The sequence below is a fragment of the Melanotaenia boesemani genome, chromosome 16 (genome assembly GCF_017639745.1).
Source record: "Melanotaenia boesemani isolate fMelBoe1 chromosome 16, fMelBoe1.pri, whole genome shotgun sequence".
In the NCBI taxonomy this organism is placed as follows: Eukaryota; Metazoa; Chordata; class Actinopteri; order Atheriniformes; family Melanotaeniidae; genus Melanotaenia; species Melanotaenia boesemani.
This window is the reverse complement of record NC_055697.1, coordinates 13,495,926-13,517,990: the sequence shown is the minus strand read 5'-3', so window position 1 is coordinate 13,517,990 and position 22,065 is coordinate 13,495,926. Positions and strand designations below refer to the sequence as shown.

The following is a 22,065-nucleotide window of genomic DNA, read 5'->3' as shown; positions in this document are numbered from 1 at the left end:
GTTTATCTTACATTCCGAAGGATAATAAACATGTAAGGTTTTCTCTGTGTCACACCACAAAAAGGAATTTCTTTGTCTGGTTTAAGTGTTAAAGATTATACTCTTATTATTTTAAAATGTTCATTTAAATATATATATATATATATATATATATATATATACGTGTATATATATATATATATATATATATATACGTGTGTGTGTGTTTGTGTGTGTGTGTGTGTGTTTTATCTTGATATCATGCACATGCATATAATTATTATCATTTTTGTACAAGGTTTAATCAACAAGCTTGATTATTTTGTGATCTGAAACTTTATCAACATGTGTTTGTTTGAGGTATAACCTTCTTACTATTTTTATTGTGCCTTTTCAGTGATTCATGAATGATTTTAATGATGTTTCATTTAAGGCTTTAATAACTTGGACATACAGATATATTCACAAAATGTTTAATTTGATACTCTTTACAAAATGATCAGACCAGCCGTCTGTATCTGATCTGATCCAAAACCAGGCCACAAGACTGTTGATTGGTTGAAGAGGATTTCAGACCAACACCCTTGGGCGTTTCCACACTAACACTTTTGAACTCAGAACAAAGAGTTTTAGCCTGTCTTCAACTTCGCCTGGAGTTGTACCTGAATAAACCTCAAAAATGGCTCCTCTCTTTCAGAGGTCCTAGAGACATGGATGTCTTAGGACACTTCGTCTGAACGCAAAAGAGAGAGAGAGATGATGCTGGAGAATTAAGTTTGCCATGATGTAAGGACATCATCAGATTCTAAAGTTTTGGGCCTGCATTCAAGATGCAAGATTGATTTAGTTTTTGGACTGATTAACTCTGTTTACTTTATTCCTTTGTCAGCTGATACTTCTCCTACTTTTAGTTATGTTTTATCCTTTAGATTCTTAATATTGATCCTAGATTTTGATCTTTGATTTGGATAACTGGCTAACGCAGGCTGACCAAAGCTTCAGAACCAGTTCTACAGAGTTTCTTTTGGGACTGATCCAAACCTGGACTTTTTCACCTTATGCCATACCACTGCAAGCCATTCACTGTCCATCCTCACCACCAGCCGAGCCGCGAGAGAGTCCACATCAGCAGAGCTGCCTGATCCAAACCTTCGGACCACCACGTGACAAATCTTCGAATTAAGAATTCACGTTGTTAGCGTCCTGAAACTGATTAATTGATAACTGACTAGTATGAATTTATTAATTAACTAAATTAATTCATTTAGTACTCTAATGGTTTCCACACAGCCATTAGATTAGTATAAAGCTATTTATGCGGTGGTGCTTCCGAGGTATAACCAAGATTTTGACTAATAAGTCATAATTTTACAAAATTATTAAAATTAATAATTTTACTAAACATCTTTAAGATTTAATGATGCTAAATCACTACAATATTGATATTTTTTCATATTAATGAAAATAATCATTAATATTTTACATTAATATTAATGTGTAAAGATGCTAAATTGCTACATCAGTTAACTTAATCTTGATTCATTTCTAGCCTTTTTGTATTTCTGAATTTATTGTGTGCTGTAATTTGACATCTTTAAATTTGTTTTAGAACAAAGTCCCCTAACAGTTTGTACATTTTTTAGCTAAGTCTTGAAGGCAGGAAAAGCTGTTTCTACATAAGATGCAAGGGTTATTGTTGTCGTCCTATTTAGTCTTGTATCTGAGTAGCCTGCAGCAGAAAGGGGGCTTGATGACTATCTGATGTCCACTCGGTTTACCCAAGATGGAAACACGCTGGGGCATGAGATATTTTCTGCAGTGCACAGTCTCCAGGTGCAGAGTGAGTAGGAGGAGGTTGTCTGTGTATTTCATAAGATGGTGTCTATGTCTGGGTGTTTTTTTTTTTTTTTTTCTGCCATCAGGGGGTTAAAAAAGCTTTTAAAACATACACATATGGGTGAATCACTGCAATTTAAGAAGAGTCTTGCACACAAAATAAGTGGATTCCCATAAAATTAGAGGCACTTTTCCTTTTCACTTTAAGTAATGTGGTCCAGTGTACTGCATTTAGCTAGAATTACAAAATGTGATATCAGTTACATTTTCACTATAATCAATAATATTAATACTAATTTTGCAGTCAGCAGCATTTCCGTAGCATTCAAATTGACCTTTACAGGCTTAAATATAATGCAGCAGTCTGACTGAATGAAGAGACTGGACAGTGCATTTGTAGGACTACCTGTTACTTAGTCCTGAATAGCTGGATCAGGTTTATAAAGCTCTCTGGAAGCCACAGTATTTTACCATTTAATGTGCAGAACCATTCTATTTTAAGACCATCCAGTCACACTTTATTTCCTCAAACTTTTCTGATATGAAACACCTGAAATTACCTCACTAAAAGGGGAGAATCTAATGATCAAACCTTAATTACAATATTATTATTTTTGACAATTGCAACTGCTGCAGTTAATAATGTTGCTTCTTTTTTTTTCATTTCACTCCATCAGTTACTTACATAAGCACTTTATCGGTACTTGTATGACAGTTTCCAGCCCTACACTCCACATCCCCGAGTCCACCTGAAACAGAATATGCAAAACTTTAAAATGAGTAGTGTGAGCTTTGTATTACTACATGCCACATTGTTGGCATTGTTGCTGCATCCATGCCTGGCACAGCTAGCTTCCCATCTGTTTAAAAGTCTTGTTTTGGAGCAATGCCAGCACGCTGCCTCACATCAATTGTACACATTCCATTTATACTTAATATAAAGCAATTGTCAATTTAACTGCAGCTTTTTAAAAATGTCTACTGTAAAGGGGTTTCATGCAGCAAAGGTGCATTTGCTGACATTACAGAGGCAATTAAGGTTTTGGTTACAGAGGAGTATTATCCAAATTAGAGCATAAAAAAAGACATTAATGGCAATCCTTTTGTATTTTACATTCAAATTTGATGTTAGCTAAGGTGTGTTTTTGTTCATTGTTTCTCATTATGACTGGACTTTAATATTAAATGTCCAACATTTAGTCTTTATTCACTGTGCTTTGCTTTTATTTCATTTGCTTTTTATTTTTCCAAACAGATTTTAGTTATGATTTTAAATCCTAGCAGTAAATAACGCAGCCTCAGGGTATTTACATCTTCTTACTTGTTACTTGTTTTCTGTCTGTGATTTGTTTTGACATGGTGTTTGGTGAGAGAGAGCATTATTATTCAGCCTCTGAGATTGTTAGGGAGCACTACCTGCAGCTTGTGGATTATTATTGTACATAATACCATTATAGCTGCTGGTCAGCTGCTGCAATTCAGTTGGGATTAAAGGGCTGGCTACATTATTTTTCATGTAACTATTCTTTTAATCCACTGAGGTGCACAGACTGCTTTCAATATAGACTGTGCATTCTATGCTTTATTGGTATGCCATATTTTTCACCATAATTATGCGATGCAATTCTGAATTTACTGATCCATTAATTTCACATTACATTTATTTTTAAGGATTTCTTTTTTTTCTAAATTGCAGCATTTTTTCCATATTTATGTTACATGATGGTGGATAATAATGATCATTTCTGTGCATGCAAATGAGAATACCAAGCTGGCATGAAATGAAACAAAATATTATTTGATTCATCAACTACATAAATAGCCTGTAAACAACCCTACAGACAAGAGAACAAACTCTGTGTAACAGCTGTAATGCAGAATACATATGGTAAATATTTGGGTTGGAGGAGGACTGTTTAGGATGATGCACACATTCTTTTTTTTTTTTTTCCTTCTTTTTTTGTGAAAAATGAAAGCAAAAGCACATCTATAACGCAGAAACTAACCTTCAGCACAAGCAGCAAGGAGAAAGGCTCCTGAAACACCCCTGTACAAGTAATAAATATCTGCTGTATTTGCATGCTAGGCGCATTGTCCCGGTGGTAACAATGCCAGGTCTTTGTACATCAAAGAAAAAAAGTCCTTGGAAAATAGTACATGAGGATGGAGGTGTCTGTGGGCCTTGTTGGTGAGGCATGTCAGGCATTTTCATTTATTTATTTATTTATTTGCTAAGAATAGCAAGCTAAAAGAAATAAATTATTATGCAATGAGCAGGGTAAATCTCTACTTCGAGCACAGATGCAGAAAATGTTGCTGCTGTCTGTGCAAATAATTTGATGGATAACTGGGTCAAAATGATGGCATTTTAAAAACAAAATAGAAAACTGTATTTGTTGTATTCCCACAGCTTTTAACTGATTATTAAGATTCTTGTGTACATGTAAATAAGTTGAACCTTGTCACTGATATTATTGGCGCAACTGTTTTTACAGAAATTTTGGTTTATAGAAATAAAGATATGCACTAAATAATTTCAGGTGGGAGGTTGACTTGATGACTTGAGGGGAAGTTGCACATAATATAGCACAACATAGCAGAGAAATTTATGACAGGCCTAGAGGAAAAATCCATGCATTTATGTTTACCCTCAAATGGTTCATTGGGAATTGAAATACAGGAATGCAAAGAGTGATGTAAAACAGACCAGTAACACCTCCAGGGCTCCCCAAGGTCAAGAGAAAAAAGGGGGAAAATATGTAAATGTACAAATAAACAAATTATACCAATTATTTAAACAAATATCAATGCTGGATTACATTAAGGCACCACTAGAATTATGTCACGATTTTATTCTAATCACACAGTATTTAGCTGCATAATGTAAAAAGCAAACAGTCACTTTACTGCACAGGCTCAACTCCATTTGAACACTACATTGTATGAAGCGCCAGGGGAAATATAACAAAGAACCTGCAGCACACAGTACAGAAACAGGATATTACATCTAAGAAACCAGCTTGCTGACTAAGGAAACCTTCAAGGCGGACAGCCTCTCATGCCTCACAATCGCACAATTGAGCCAATCCCAGCACCTGGTTTCGTAACCACAGGCTGGAAGCTGGAGAGAACGATGAGGTGCAGTAAAAATTCAAAGCTTCTGTAGAAGTATGATCACTAGACTCTCTAACCAGATAATACATAATCGTATTCATTTCATTCTCACCCATGAATGCTACTGTTAGGCTGATATAGCTTTTCGTTCTCATTCTTTAAGGTCCCACATCCCCCACTGATTTCACTTTTCATCTTCTTCTCACACTTAATTTTGCTTGCTGGTGTTTTATTCTGATCATAAATGTGTATATTTTTTCTGCACAGGAGCGCTACTGTTTGGAATAAACTCTGGTATATTACAACACAGTGCTGCAAAACTACATTAAAGTTGGGAATGCTGCAAGCTTGCCTCTTCAAAGATAACAAAATCCACCTTTAACTCTTCCTCTTGCTATATCCCGCAGGTACTCTGGCAACTCGATGATGACAACAAAACTCAGGAAGTGAGTTCATTTTGCCAAGCAATAAGTCTGGCACATAACAGTTAAAGTGTTGTCGACCACATGCTGTTGCTTCATATTTAAAGATAAAAGTTGTGTCTTTTGTTTAATTCCTTGCAAGAAACTAAATTTCCATTTATATTTTCCCATTTTTAAATAAGAGAACATTATCTTTAAACAAAGTTCTTAATGTTTCTAAACTGAACAGCAGGGCTAATTAAGAATATATCAGCTAACTTTAACCATGAACTAACAGCTGATTTTCTTTTATAGTGGAAATGATAATCATTAAAATGACTTTAAAGTCTCATCAGTTCTTTGTTAAGGGTCATTTTGGACATTGTCACGGCACAATTTATATACTTCAAGTCATAGTAGTTTCAGGATCCAGCACAGGGAAACAAAATATCTGTCATAATAGCATGGCTCTAAAAACAGTAGCACCGTCATTACCCATCAAAATGAATGCCATGCCTACGGACTTGAAGAGCAATGACCTCTGAGGTGTCACTGGGTACAAAGATATGCTCTGTCCAACTTGATTCATGTTCTGGCCTCTCTGAGTCATGGCAACTCCCCATCCAATTACCATCCAATAATATATCAAGGGAATTGCAGCATAACTGAGCAAAGTCAGAAGTGACTTGAAGACACCTGTGGGTAATGGACAGTAGTGGCATTTTGTTCAGATCACACCACAGATGTAATTGTTCTGTTGGAGGAAGGCCAAGCTGACTGATAACTGGGTCAAAAAGAGATGCTACTCAATCCTTACCCTCCCAAAATCCTGTGGCTAAAACTTGTCTGCTTTTTTTTAAGCAAGAAGACAAATCTTCAATCATTGCTAATGCATCATGTGAATTAATATTCATAAGAATCAGAATTGATATATTGGATATGCAGGGCTTATGGAAAGCATTCAGTATACATTTAGCTCACTTAAAAAGTGGACTTCATTTAGTTTTGTAGATCTGATGAAAGATGGACAGTTTCAGGTGAACATTATAGAGATTTCTTGACAGATCTGCAATATGCTTTAAAATGATTTTTTTAGGATATATTTTCTCCATTCAGTCATGTTTGCCAGACTGACTAAATGACAGGGTGAAATGTTGATGTAAAAGCCCCTACTGACTATTTGAGGAAAAACTTCCCTCATCTTTACACTTTAATATATGTATATGTCATGTGAATTCATACGGCTTTCTCACTGTATTTCATAATGTGATAAATTATAACCATCCATCATACTTAAATGAACAGTTAATGTGGTTGGTTAACCAGTTACAGTAGATAATTGTAATTTGATGGCATAAAATTTTCTTTCAAGCAGTCCGTCACCCAGAGCACACACACACATCCACTTGACATCTGATTATCTTATGAATAGTCTACAGTTCCAGCATCTTAGAACCAAAGTTATAGACATTAGCTGAAATATTATGCATGTTCTGTAGTTCTTAGTTATGGTTTTTCTATTATGTGGCCAGTTTATCTGCTTTGACTGGTCTTTATTTTCCTTGTTGTTAGATTAACAATTAATTCAGAAAAAAAATACCTTCTGCTTCATTAACTACTTTGCAAGTGAGCATTGCTGATAAATAATGCTGTAGCCTCACAAAATTTGAAAAGTTCTTGATTAGATTTCAACCAAAGTAGTGGTTTTAAGTTATGTCTTAATTTTTAAGTGTTGCTTATAAACATTGTGTGAATGTATTTAAATGTGTGAATGTATTTAAACCCTTACTTACAATGTAATGTTATTACCTTAACTCGGACAAACAACCAATATGATTATTTGAATTGGAGTACTTGGTGGAAAAAAGCAGCATGTTGGTAGATACTACAGAATCATGCAACACATTTATCTTGCTACTGGATGCATATAAACATTTATTTAGTGAAGCAACACTGTTCGTCTTCTGCAAATGCAATGTTCTGCTAGGAAAACATGCATCCTGCATTCATATTGATGATAGTGTGTTACTTGACTATAATTAAACATTTTTTGTGGACTGATAAAAGGATCCCTACATGCCAACAGAACTCATAGTAGCAGTTTGCTTCAGCAAGGTGGTATTGGGGCCTATAAAAACTTTAAAGTTTTGTGATGACAAAGCCTCTAAAGTCTCTAGATACCAAATGGGATCTGTGGAAAATGAACCCAATCCACAAAGCCCTCACCCCATAACCTACCGTACCTAAAGGATCTCTTTGATACTCTCAGATCTTCTTTCATGCTCAGCCTCATCAGACTTGTTCTGGCGGCATAGAAGGGACCTATTTATTATTAGGCAGGTGGTCATTATGTTATGGCAAAATAATGCATAATTTAATTGTAAATACAGTAGGCTAATATATTTTTAAGAACAAAGTGGATGTACATTAAAGTGACAATAAAATGCGGGCCTGTTGAAAACAAACAAACAAGAAACACCATAATGAATATATCAGCTTTTCCCATCCCATTACTGGAGTGACAAACTCCACTAATACACTTTCAACCTTCGTGAAATACCTGACATGGGACGACGTAATGACTCACCACACTTTGGTTCCCCAGTTTGACTCCCATTTATTGATTTTCCTAAAATCCCCTTCTACTGCATTGCTGCATGGTTTCTCAAACCCACGGATTCTCTATAAAAACACGTGTATTTACTTTGAGATCTCCCACTCATCAAAGTTCACTCCAAGAGATGAAATGGTTGGTCGTGCAATGTGCATATCTGAACTGCTGCCTGGTTGAATAAATAATCTCCTCAGAGCATCACTTTCTCTAAAACATTACTCTGTCAAAATGAATAAACAATGTGGGTACAGCCAACAGCAAAAAATGCATCCCATGATAACAACATGGATGTTGTCATGGGTGATTGATGTACATATTTTATAATAATTTGACTACTAAAAACTCCAGGCACATTTGCATGAGTTCAAGTGCAATGCAGAGGGAAATATGGCAAAGCAGGGCCAAAGCAGAGAAAACAGCCCTGAAAGCAGATCACAGATGCTGTAGCATTTTTTTTTTTTTAGGATTGTTTATTGAAAAAGAGGGAAAAAAATTTTACATCTACATTCAGTCATTTACCAGTTGCTTTTATCCAAAGTGAATTACAAATGAAAAGCAACATTCAAGCTTCAACAGAGTAAGAAAACCTGACATTTGCATTAGAATCTAAATCTGTTTGAATCTATTTAAATGACAGAACTTAATAAAAACATGCACAGAAGAAATGCCCAATAAGCAATTGCAGGAAGTATACGTATGATTCTTAACAGAATCAGAAGAAAATAAATCAAATTAAATTAAATTCAGTTCACACATAAAATGAAGAAATACGACTTTTCCCTGTTACTCAACTTCTGACAATTATTTTTGATTAAAAGGTTTGATTGTGTATCATCATGTAGCCCTCCCTTGCCTCTGTTACTCTTATAAAGTGATAATTATAGATTAGAACAAGGGGGGGACTTCTAATCTAGGTTCAATGAGGAGATTGGCTGTTGTTTACCTGTCTCAACTGTTAAAGTAAACCTGTGATAACCACCCCAAATAACACAAAAACCCCCAATTAAGGGTAAAAAATAAGGAGAATGTATTACAAACAAATAAAATGTCAGTGACAATGGCCACAAAATGATATATATGGCCCAGGTCTGCCCCAGGGTTTGTTTACCAATTTTCATCACTTACAATCTTGAACATGACAAAATCAACCCTCTGAGATCTCAGAGAAATATAGAAAGTATAAATAAAAGGAAACAACAACAAAAATGTGTTCAAAGTTCAACAAAAAGAAGAAAGAAAATGAATTAATGAAACTAAACTGAGTGCACTCAGACTGTTCTACCACCCTCTCTCACAAAGAATGTCCAGGGACGCAGTTGAGGCAGGGATGGATGGTGGTGATGTGGGTGGGTCCTTTGATGAAGGGGAGTAAGTTGACCAGACAAGGGAAGGATGTAGATGGACCAGAATAGAAGATGGTAAATGGACCAGAATAGAAGATGGTGAATGGACCAGAGTAGAGATGGTTAATGGACCAGAGTAGAAAACCAGCTGAAGACTCCACAAAAAAACCAGCCTGCACAAATGGGCAGGAAATTTATTTATCTCGTAGTCCATAATAAATGTCATTTAAATGGACTACCTGGGTTACAATCACAGCCCATTAATGCAGCATAGTTTTCTTTCTTGTTGGGTCTTGTGAGACAAGACGTTGTGCTAATGAAACCACAGTGCAGGACTTTCCCTGTGTGTCATGATGCATGTATTCAAATGATTAGATAGATGAAGCCAAGGAGAGTCTTTGAGGATGCAACCAGAAAGTACTCCGGCACAGACAGGTAGTGACATTTTTACTTCACTGATTTTCGCAGCATGGACTGAGACTTTCATGAGAGTGCAGAGCTCAGTAACTGATACGTCTTGTGCTTCTCAGATGATTTATGTTTTTCTAGCTTTGAGGATTTCACATAGCTCTCATAGGACACTACAAAGTTTGATACTTGTAATATGATGCCTCTGACTGTAGCTATCCTTAAACTAGCATGAAATCCATCAGCCAGCTTGCTGAATAAAGTTTGTGAAAGCAAGTTTTTTTTGCCGGAGTCATTCAAAATATTAACATCTCAGTCTATTTATGGTCACAGCAGTTAAGTCTCCAACTATATCTCCCCTACAGTATCCTATTGTGGAGTTTAAGATAACCCAGTTTTTCTTTTTTAAAATGGATAGAGCTCTAAAGCTGCTTTAAAGTTACACTTCTGGTCTCAAACACTCAACTCAAAGGAGGCAGTTTATTATTCAGTATCTGTAAAAACTCGGGATTCTTTGTGCAGAAATGTTCCCAATTTAAATGTTGAGTGGATTGCATGATCCCTTGTTTGTCATGTCAACCCCTGATAATTCAAAAAGATGGCTGCAACAGAATTTTGATAGTGTTGTCATGGAAACGAGCAATTGAAGATAAGTAAAGGGAGGGGGACGGTTTTGGTGGAAATGTACCATATTGGCATTCAGAAAATGTAAAATAAGGAATGCACAAACAGGGAGGGGAGAAAGGAGGATTGTTTTTAGTGCATGAAATACAGGAGAGTTTTTCTGATGCAGCTTTTAGGATAGAATGAATTATGCAGAACCCATCTTTGTGTAAATGCTATAAACTTTCCTCCTTTCATGCATTTTCTCCCTTATTCCTAGTGCTTGTGGACATTTTCCCTGGCCCTACATAGAATGGCCTCTGAGCACAGATTGTATCACCCCTTTCCTAAGGTTGGGTGGGTGAGTTATGCGTTATGAGTCCCATGAGTTATGTGTTCACAGCTGCTAACAGGTGGGAGGATTGGTACACCTTGGACAGGCCAGGTCTTATATTTTTAAATAATTAAAAGCCATATATGTCTCCTTGCAAATATACCACATGGTCACCTTTTGGAGAGGAGGACATTTCTCTAGTTTCTTCAGTTTGTCACAGCTCATGCAAGATGGCTATAAGGCCCCACCCAGAGAGTCAGGATGGGTTTCTACTATCGGTTCTTCTGTGCATAAAATATGGTATTTCCTTGGATTCAGACATGTAGTTTAGTTGACTCTGAGTCAAGATGAACATTGAACTGTGTTATTTCTCTACATTATGTACACATAAATTACATTCATGTATGTTCACACAAGATTTAAGCCAAAACAAGAGAACTGCAGAACTGTCACAACTGCCCACTCAGGGCTGGATCCTGTCAAAGCCAAAGAGATGGGGCACACCCCGGACAGGTCACCAAGACAGAGTCAAACACTCACAGCACACTCACACTTCCTGCTAGGCTTAATTTAAACTCACCCTGACAATTAACCTGACATAACCTAAGGACGGTGGGAAGAAGCTTGAGTATCTGGAAAGAACCCAAACACAAGATGCAAACCCTGAATCTTTATGAGGTGGCAGGAGTAGTCACACCACCGTGTCTCTAGGAAGATAGTCCGTGAGTTTCTGGATGGTCTTTAAAATCTTGACCGTATGCTGTTTTTCCATGCATTTTCTATTTTCCCAGTCTAATGTGTAAAATCAGCTACTAAAGCTGCTAGTGTTTTAATTCATATTCATCATACATTGTGTAGAGTCTTTCTCGGTGCTTCAAGCAAACATTCTTGTATGCATTTTGGATTTGAGGTAAAATACTGTCCTGCACAAAATAACTCAAACTTGTGAAATATTTATTGAAATATATGAATTAACTGTATTTTGAGAGCTCAATATAGTTAAGTGTGGTCATAAAATGAAAAAAATCTGTCTGTGGTCATTGTCAGGAACCTACATGAGGCCACTGAAATGTTACAAGGCAGGTATGGAAAATATTGGAGATACTGTACCACAAAAGAGTTATTTAAACAACATTTTGATTCGTTTGAATAAAATATCACTTTACACATGCTGAGAATAACTCTTTCTGTATATATTTCAAGACTTAGCTCTACAGAGAAATGTTCTCTGCCTATTTTCACAGAACCTGAAATTCACTAATATGTGACACAGCAGGTATTTGATGGCACTGTTAAGGCCGAATATCATTGCTTAAGGCAAGGTGACAGGGATAATAATCTGCTGTCCTTTATGTTTAATATTTAAATCCCGGAGGTAGAGCAAAAAAGGATGGTGGTGTCCTTGTTTCAGGCGCCCTGCCTACTCTGTCAACTGAGTCCAGGGTAATCAGTCAAACAGTAAAGTGCAATCTACAATCACAGTTCATGTTTTCCAATATTACTGAGGTTCATTATGGTTAAAGTGATCTGGGAATGAGAAATGTACAAAGACTATGAGAGACAAACTATATTTTGATCCAATTTACCCCAAAAAATTGCTGGGGTAACGAGGCTTTCTGTTTGTGGTTATCCTCATATTTCATAATGTCCACTTGTATAGGCTTCACGCAACACTGCTCATCTCTATTTGTGATTATATGTTTGCAATGTGCACATCAGGGCCTTCTTCACTGTGTAAACACAGATTCATTTCTTCCATTTGCAGCAATTACTCATTTTATACATATTTCCTTTCCCCTCCAAGTCTGATGGGAATATATTCTTTGTAGGTTAATTTGGGGAAGTGCACGGTAATATATCGCATCTTATATAAATGAGCACATGCTACATGCAGTGTGATGGCGTTTACTTCGGAGCTCTGTGGCATGCGTGAGAAGGAAAGGTCACATAATTCAGAGGCATTATAAGTTTTGCTCCATGTAAATGGTGATTAATCCCTACAACTCGGGAAAATTTTATGAAATATGATTTTTTTTTTTTTATTGCCTTAAACATTTAAGTTTTGAGGCAATTAGGTTAAACATGGCATTTGGCCAATGAATTGGTAATTAATATGAGAACTTCTTCTTGTGACATTTTAGTATCGTCTGTCTACATTCATTATTTTCACTTTTCTGTCTCTGTTTTCACATTTGACATTCTAGGCTGGAGGTTCTTAAAATGTCGACTTCTGGGGAATATTTTTACATTTACTCTTCTTGTTGGAGTTAATAGAAGTCGACGATGCCAAAAAGAATACTATTAAACATGTCTTAATAAAGTGAAAATTGAATTATTTGCCATTTCACAGATACTCTTTAAGCTATTAAAAAAAAATAAAAAAATCTAATCTCCGATTTTTTTTTTTTTTTTGCACCACATTGACATTGTTTGCCATCACTTATCACATTCTGTTTGGTGAACATACACTGTGTCCCTGAGTGCTTAATTCAGGCGGCAATATCTTGTGCAACAATCTAATTATATCTATGTTCAAGAGGGATCTGAGTGTTTCTCAGCGGGCTCTGTTGCAGCTGACTGTGTGCATAACTGTAGGCTTGATTAACAAGTTGCTGAGTCAGCACAAACTGTAGTATAGTTCATCAAGACTTCAGACTTCCTAACCTACAGCAAGGTGCTGAAAAGATCCATGAACTAGTGGTAATGAATTATGTTCTGATTTTATTCAATGGACTTAAAATGTATGTTAAATTCTATTTAATTTTGTTGCTTGTAACATTGAATTCAGTAAATCCCACTAATGCTGTAAGTGGACACCAGAAGACAAGTGAACTGATTCACATATTAGCAGTATTAATGGGGTTACAACTTGTTGTGTTTGTACTGCATACATTTTAAAGTATATTTATATTGTATTGAAGTGTTTTATTTTATACTATTGTACCAATATTTTTTAAATAAAAACAAATCAAACCTAAAATGCTCCCTCATGAAAGAGCTGATACAATTTCAAGGCAATACAGCCATGCCTGGGGCAACACAGGGAGATATGAAGTGATGAGCGTAGTTTGCACAGCTATATAGATAAATGCTTGCTTTTCTCTGTGATACATTCTCATAAAAAGCACTGAAGGTCAATATTTCTGTACATAATGAAGCTACCTAAAGCTCCAGGAAATATGGCCAATGTTACACTCAAAAGGGCAGCTCGTTAATCTAGTCACAGTGGGGGAGGAAGCCAAAGTCGAGAACTTAAGCGTCTTTCACCAAGATGAGTATATGAGATAAAAATGCACCAGTTCTTAAGGTCAGGAAGGTGTTTCATACCGATGCACTTTGATAAGAATGCTATCTTACAAATGACACTGAAATTATTTGAACCAGACTACTGATGAGAGGATTAAAAGAGCATTCTTTGAGGAAAAACTTGTAACTGAGTAACATAAACCTGTGTAGAAATGTGGCATATTCTACTGTGGACGACAAATCGAGACAAGAAAGATGTACCAGACGCCAGTAACCTTTATGAAAACATCTCACTCTGCCTTTAACCTGGAGAAGCTTAAAAGTGAGTCAGTTATTTAGACATATGCCAATGAACAAATATACTTCCATCCATCCATTTTCTATCGCTTATCTGGGGTTGGGTTGTGGGGGCAGCTGCCAAAGCAGGGCAACCTAGATTTCCTCCTCCCTGGCCGCATTCGCCAACTTGTCCTGGGGGATCCCAAGGTTTTCCCAGGCCAGCCGAGAGATGTAGTCCCTCCAGCATGTCTTGGGTCTTCCCCAGGGTCTCCTCCCCATCGCACATGCCAGGAACACCTCACCAGGGAGGCATCCAGACCAGATGCCTAAGCCATCTCATCTGGCTCCTCTCGATGCAGAGGAGTGGCGACTCTACTCTCCAGGATCACCTAGCTTCTCACCCTATCTCTGAGAGCGTGGCCACCCTGTGGAGCAAAAAACTTATTTCGGCCGCTTGTATTTGCAACCCTGTTTTTTTTCTTTTTTTTGGTCACAACCCACAGTTCATGACCATAACTGAGGGTAAGAGCATAAATCAAACAGCAAACTGAGTGCCTTTTGACTCAGCTCCTTCTTCACCTCGACAGACAGATGCAGAGTCCACATCACTGCAGACACTGCACTGATCCACCTGTTGATCTCCTGCTCCATCCTTCCCTCACTCGTGAACAAGACCCCGAGATACTTGAACTCCTCCACTTTAGACAGAACCTCATTCCCAACCTGGAGAAGACAATCCACCGTATTCTGGCTGAGGACCATTGTCTCGTATTTTGAGGTGCTGATTCTCATCCCAGCCGTTTCACACTCGGCTTCAAATCGCTAATGTGAGAGCTGAAGATCATGGCCCAATGAAGCCAATAGAATTACATCATCTGCAAAAAGCATAGACCCAATGTTAAGGCCACCAAACCGGATCCCCTTAACACCTTGGCTACACCTAGAAACTCTGTCCATAAAAGTTATGTACAGAATTGGTGACAAAGGGCAGCCTTGGTAGAGTCCAACCCCCACCGAAAATTAGTCTGATATACTGCTTGCAATGCAGACTACACACTGGTACCGGTAGTAAAGTGACTGGACAGCTCGTACAAGGGCCACCACCTCAATAATAGAGATATGGAACACAGCCCATTCTGACTTAATGTCCCCCAACTCACCCAGGACACTGTTGAAGCTCTGCAAAAGATGGGAGTTGAAACTATTTCTGGCAAGGGGCTCTGCCAGACATTTCCAGCAGACCCCCACAACACATTTGGGTCTGCCAGGCCTGACTGGCATCCTTCCCCACCATCACCATCCCCACCACCTTCCCCACTCATCACCAGGTGGTGATCAGTTAACAGCTCCTCCCCTCTCTTCACCCGAGTGTCCAAGACATGCAACCACAAGTCCAATGATACAACTACAAAGTCAAACTGCAGCCTAGAGTGTCCTGGCTCTAAGTGCACATGTGGACACTCTTATGCCTGGACATGGTGTTTATTATGGACACTCCATGACAAGCACAGATGTCCAATAACAAATATACTTCTTTATTAAATTCTGCTGTGTCTCAGAACCCAGATTTTTCTAATATCATTAAAACTACTCCTGCTGTTTTCACTTCGAAAGATAATTTTTATAACAAGAATGCACAGCTCTTGTATCTGGGCTTGTTGGTACACAGGGTATTGTCTCCAGCTGAAAAAATAAATGAAAATTTTGACCTGTTACCCTCTTGTTCCCTTGCAAATAAAGATGGAAGATGTCTCTTGAAATTACTTTATAAGAACACTGGTGCATTTTCTGGTCAAGTGACATGCTTATGAATGGACACTGGCCAGCTGAAGGAACTGGGGCTGGAAATGTTAATGGCCAACACTCCCCCTCTCCCTCGGTACCCTCTGCCCTGGAGCAAGGCACTTAACCTCTTACTTATGCTGCTTTCCAGCAACCATCAGCACTAGACTGATGTTAGTGCATCTCCCTGGTGTGAGGATACCTGTACAGTGAACGAGATGTGGGTAAATGTAAAAATACGTAAACAAGCTGTCAAAATATTCCCTGAGCAAATAAACATTAAACATAATATAAAAACAATACAACAACAGAATCAGTCCTTGCTGCCTGTGTGTCTGTGTGTGTGTTTAGGGAGGTGGATATAAAAAGTGTGCTGTGAAATGGTACCACATAAGACAGTGAGCCAGCTCTGCTGGTTGTCTTGGAATCTAAATGCGATGACAAGTTCAGGAAGTTATCCAGCGACCAGAGAGAGTAGCACATAACACCATCTAAAACAGTATGAACAGATTAACTCAATAAGCTGTAGACATCCTCAAATTCAGTCAGTTAGGGAGGAATCACAGGAGGGCAGAATGTGATGCTTTAGAGCTGGTGGGTGGGCCTGATGCGCAGAGGTGTAGCAGCAATCAATCACAAGATCAGAAACAGGATTTGTCAGGCGATTTGATTGGCTGGCACCTCTGCTGCTGCTTGAAAAAGTTGAGCTGCTCACAACTTTCCACCACAACCTATGCTAGCAAAACAAACGGCAGTCTTGCATTTCATCTTGGCAATGCAAGAAGTGACTTACTTCAAAGTTAAACATGAGCAAGACAACCAATGCCTAAATCATATGTTTAAATCCAGCCAAACACTAAGGAAATTGTTTGGCCTGAAATATTTATGACCATGTGAATCAGAAACCACTGATACTTGTAAGATACTGTCAGGGGCTTTGGTATCATCATAGGACCAGAAAAAAATCTGAATGTGCTAAGTGAGAAAACCTGTCTTAAAATGGCATGGGAAAAATGGGCTCAAAACGGTTTCTAAAAGTGTTTTCTAAGTGTAAGAGGTTAAAGTGAAGAGAAATAATATGTTGATGTGAGGTCTAGTAGTGTATTTTGCAGATCACTTTATGCAAACTGTCAAGTGAAGAACAGCATTCAGGCTCCAGGGCTAAAAAAAAACATTAGGAATTCCATTTAAAAACAAATTACATATAGATCAATAAAAAAAAGTCCAAAGTAAGATTTCTTTAGACGTTTAAAAACTTTAATAACGGGGGCAAAGTGGATGTCAGTAAGTGGTGCAGTAATATGTCCCAGCTTTTAGTTTAGAATGGCTGCACTGTAGACAAATAGCACATTGAAGGGGTGTGACTTATGAAGAGAGCAACTACACTTTTGCCCATTCAGTGTAAATACAAAATTATTTAAATTTTAAACAAATTTCTCAAAATGCAGAACTCATTCTTTAATCCAGTGAGACCTTCAGGTGTGTGGATGTGTGCATTAATGATGAGCTACTGTAATCTTTAGCTCAAGCATGGCAATGAAGCAGCTTTGTGTGGAAATGGAAAGCTTAATGTTTTAGTTTTTAAAGAGTCTTAAGTTTTTTGTGAATGTGTTTTCTGATCTCCTATGGACTAATTATAGCTGGGATTTTAAACAGCCCAGCCAGTTTAGTTCTCCCTACTTCACAGGTAATATATAAAATCGTTTTCATTTGCTGGAAGAGCTTCAGTTGTTTACACAAGGTAATGTCTCTGTGCGGCTAATGAATATTTAGTTAGGGCTAATTGAATAATCAATCAGGCAGGCTGTGCCCCCCACCCCCACCCCCATCCAACCCACATGCGCACATTTACACATGCGCACGCACATAAATGCCCGCTCCTTGCCCCGCCCACCCTGCAACAGAGAGCCATCTTCTCAGCAAGCAGACCTGCGCGCGCCCCCGGCACCTCAGCGTCTGATTGAATCCCCCACCCCCCCTCCCCATCTCTTCTCCACGTGTGCGCACAGACGGCTCAGCTTACTCCCAACGGAGAGATATATCTCAGCTCTGACGAAACCTTCCAAAAAGAAAAAAATAATTAAATAAAAAAAAAAGAAATAAAAAAAAAAAAAAGAATGATGTTCCAAGTTGCTGTCCCAGGGCGGAACACCTTTTCTTCTTAATGGTGAGCATGCACGATGAAGACTTTACCAGTGTTAATTGCCATTTGTGTTTTCACCGTATCATACAGCAGATGGTCCATGTGTGAACCCTACTAGTCAGATTACTGTGCCATAGTAAATCCTGGGCCTAGCATTCACAGAATGGGGGCAGAGAGCCACGTCAGCTGAGTTCAAGGCTACAGTAAGCTGTTGTTTAATGCTGTCATGTTGGCTGCAAGCCTCCCTTAGCTTTGCATATAGACTGGACAGACTCAAATAAACGTTTTACCAGCAATATTTAACTGATTTTTTTAAACTTCTCATATGAGTCTACAGCTTAATTGCTATGGCAGGTAGGCCACTCTCTTTAGTCATTTAGTATTCTAAGTATAGCACATTAACAAGAGAAGAAAATACATTAAGAATCAGTTCAGCTGAAAATCTGAAGAAACTTGAATGAAAGAGACAGCCTCCTCCCACACTTCCCAAGGTGATTGATAATCAAACTGGGATGCTAATGGAGCTTGACAGAAGGGGATTTTTTTAGATAAGTTTAGGCTGACTGATGAAAAGTATAATTTACATAAGCTGATAAAAGTCTATAAAGACACCATAGGTTTTCAGCTGTATTTTAGCATGTAGAAGTTGTGACTGTTTTCCTTTAAGCAACATATCAGAAGCTGTGTTGTAATATATCCTTACTGAGTAGCCTCACGTGATTAACTCTTTGTTTCTGTATTGGGATGTATTGGGAGTTGTTGTTGTGCTCTGCTCTATTTTTTGTGGATTTTGAGTTTCTATTAAAGCAAGAAAAGAGAAAAACTCAACCAAAGAAAAGCTACTTATTTTTTCCGCAAAACCTGCAACGGAGCTTTCCAGGACAACAGTTAAGGGGGTAACTTAAGGGAGCCAACAAACTTTTGCCTCATACAATGGCCTGCCCACACGGGGACAAAATCATAAAGCAATTTTTTGGTCTGCAGGTGTACAAAATACTCTAGATCATGACCTGCAGTATTTCTTTTTTGCAGTGCACTTCAGGCTCTGTGTGGCAAAGACTTTATATCACAGCTCCCCTGAGCTGCATTAGTGTTACAACCCCCCCCCCCAAAAAAAATAAACAAAAAAACACAAGAGACAGTCTAACCTTATTGAGGTTGTCTTCAAGATATCCACATTAACAGGAAAAACTGTAGACTGTACTGTAGGGGGGTAGTAACTGATTAAGGTATTGCCACAAAAACATAAGAGAATGAGAGAGAGAGAGAGAGAGAGAGAGAGAGAGAGAGAGAGAGAGAGAGAGCAATCTACAAAGGTGAAGTCCTGCTGGTAGTGCTGTGCTTCTGCTGGCCCTGGCCTAATTTGACCCATGGTTATACCTTATTTGAGGTATTATGCTCTTGAAAATAACCTGCAGTTGCAGCTCTTTGAGAGGTTCCTTGGGATTAAAGGGAACAAAGATAGAACAAAACAATAGATGTCTTGTGAAGGTAGGCACGTTAACTGTAACCAGCCCTGCGCTTTTTTGAGATGTGAAGTAAAAATGGTTTTGCCGTCGGCATCAATTACTTCATTTAGAGTGAGAAAAATCGATGTGGGGCTTGGTTTTTCAGGGTTGCGAGGCACGGGTGCTCATCAGTGTTATAGCTGATTAGTGGGGCTCCACATAGCTACCCAGGGAGCACAAGTGATGAGGCCAGCAGCAGCTATGGCCAGCAACCTGCTGCTGTTTGGCTAATCAGTCCTCCAGTGGCTCTGTGGTTTCGGTGCTGTTTCTCTGGCATCCTGCTGCCGATAGCACACAGAAAATTACTCTGATTTCTGCAGATTTAAAGTTCACCTGCAGGATATCAAAGTTAATATGTTTTGAATGACCAAGTAATGATGGTGCCTGCATCCATCATCACAAATCTTGGAGCAGGTTTGATTAGTTAATATGTTGACAAAAAAAGGTCTGTATTTTGACACATTTAGTGATGATGGCAGTTGACCTGTTTCTGCTCTAACCTACTGTGAAATGGGACATCATCTACCAAATCCATCACCTCGGTGTAAGAAGTGAGTTTAACAGTGAGTGGACATAGAAATGGCCTCTCTGTTAGCTGATTTAAAACCAGTTTGTTTACTTTCCCAGGTGGAATAAGGTTCGTAAAATGTATAGATTTTTTTTTATTTAATTTTCAGTGAAAGCTTTTGTGAATTGGCAGGCTACCATCAAATGATTGTTCTGAGCTGCAGAAAAAGTCCACAAACTCTTTAGAGGGACTTAAGAACTTAATGCGTCTCAAACCTTCATATAATGTGGTGATAAACTGAGATAGGTTGCTTTTACCTCCCAATTAAATAACTTTACATACTTAATGTAACAGTGACAAAAGCAGCAACATGTCTTCTAAGTGAACTTGAAATTTATGTTAGTTTATTTAATATGTATCACAAATGTATGTTTAGAAAAATGTATTCCTTTTTTCTAAACTGGCAACAAAAAACAAAAAGAAAATGAAGTGCAGTCAACCAACAACATCCAGTTACTGCAAAAGTACTGCAAATTACCATATTCAAGGAAGATTGCAGAATTTATCTCAACAATGTCTGCCTCATCTTACACCTGTGTGTCCTCATTCTCACTCAAGTGCCATTGTACTCTAACTAGCAACTGCACCTCACTCACCAGGCCTCATTTTCATCACAGTCTCTGTGCAGCTTGCTAATGTCTTAATGAGCCAAACTCGGTTACTTTAGAGTGAAAATGAAAATCTAATCCTTCTCATTAGATGGTAAGTTAGCAAATGTTTTCAGAGGTGGCCTAGTTTATGATCAAACTGTACTCAATGAGCTTTGTTTTGTGAAATGGTCCGTTTCTGTTTGTAATAGGATATAGCCTACAGTTCTGCAAACATTGATTATTTTCATTACTGATCTAATTCTCCCTCCTCTATTGAATGGATCTTATTTGAACATTGAACCAAACAAAAAAAAAAACAAACAAACAAAAAAAAAATAGGCTTAACTGATCAAATATCACTAATCTTAATCAGTATTTACTAAATAAAGGAATTTTAGATCATTTAAAATTGTGCTGATTAATCACTTAAACAATCATTTGAGAATATTTCACTCATTTTGTTGGGTATAGCAAAAAAAAAAAAAACATTAGCATGCAACCTACCAGTTTGATGTGATAATTTGTCGTGTCCTCACGGGGTCTCTCTCAGACATCAGTCAGGTGAGGATTTACAACCTCCCCTTGATCCATTGCCCTCTGTACACCTGCGTGATTGGCATTCTAAATTGTGGGTTGAACTTGAATCTATTGATAGCAAGAGGCTGTGTAAGACGATTAGTTGACCCCTACATATATAACCCTGCTTCTGACCCACTGGCCTCTATTATACCTGAAGCAATCCTGTGTGGGGCCCTCTGTTTAATCCTCATTGATCAATACCTTTTAAAGCATCTTAATGTCCCAGAAAACCCTTTTCTGTATTTATTTATCTTGGGTTTTATTGTTTTGTTTGCTTAAAGTGGAAGCCAATAGTATAGATTGCCTTTAAAATAACTGTATGAACTAGTATTGAATATGATTCCAGTAAAACGACTTCCAGGAACTACATGATTAAGCCGGATGAATCAATTTGGGGTCTAAATTGCATTCATCATGCAGACTGTGTAAGGTCAAAATAGCCTCCAAGTATCTCACTTGAGTTGAATGCCATTAAAACAAATTTATAGCTGTGTGTCAGACATTATGGTGATAACACAATGGTTTACACTGACCTTGGTGTAAACACTGACCTAAGTGTATACCAGCGGTGGCATCTTTTTGTGTCCTTGCTCATAATTTTGGAAAATGGATTGGAAAAATAAATTAACACCTGACCTCAGTGTTTCTTTTAGTATTATTGTATTTTCTAAAGCCGCTTGTCGAAGTTGCCAGTTTTCTATCACAGGTGTAGTTATCTAAGATAGTCTTCTTTATAAT

At 37.9% G+C, this 22,065-nt stretch overlaps 1 protein-coding gene across 1 annotated transcript in view; it reads left to right on the top strand.

The window, feature by feature from the left end:
- Positions 1-17,860: 17,860 nt before the first annotated feature.
- Positions 17,861-22,065, top strand: part of eys (eyes shut homolog) — a 191,395-nt gene continuing 187,190 nt past the window's right edge. Inside the window, exon 1 of the mRNA XM_042010299.1 lies at positions 17,861-18,106. The gene's annotated coding sequence lies outside the window, so the exon portion shown is untranslated. The remainder of the gene's footprint in view (positions 18,107-22,065) is intronic.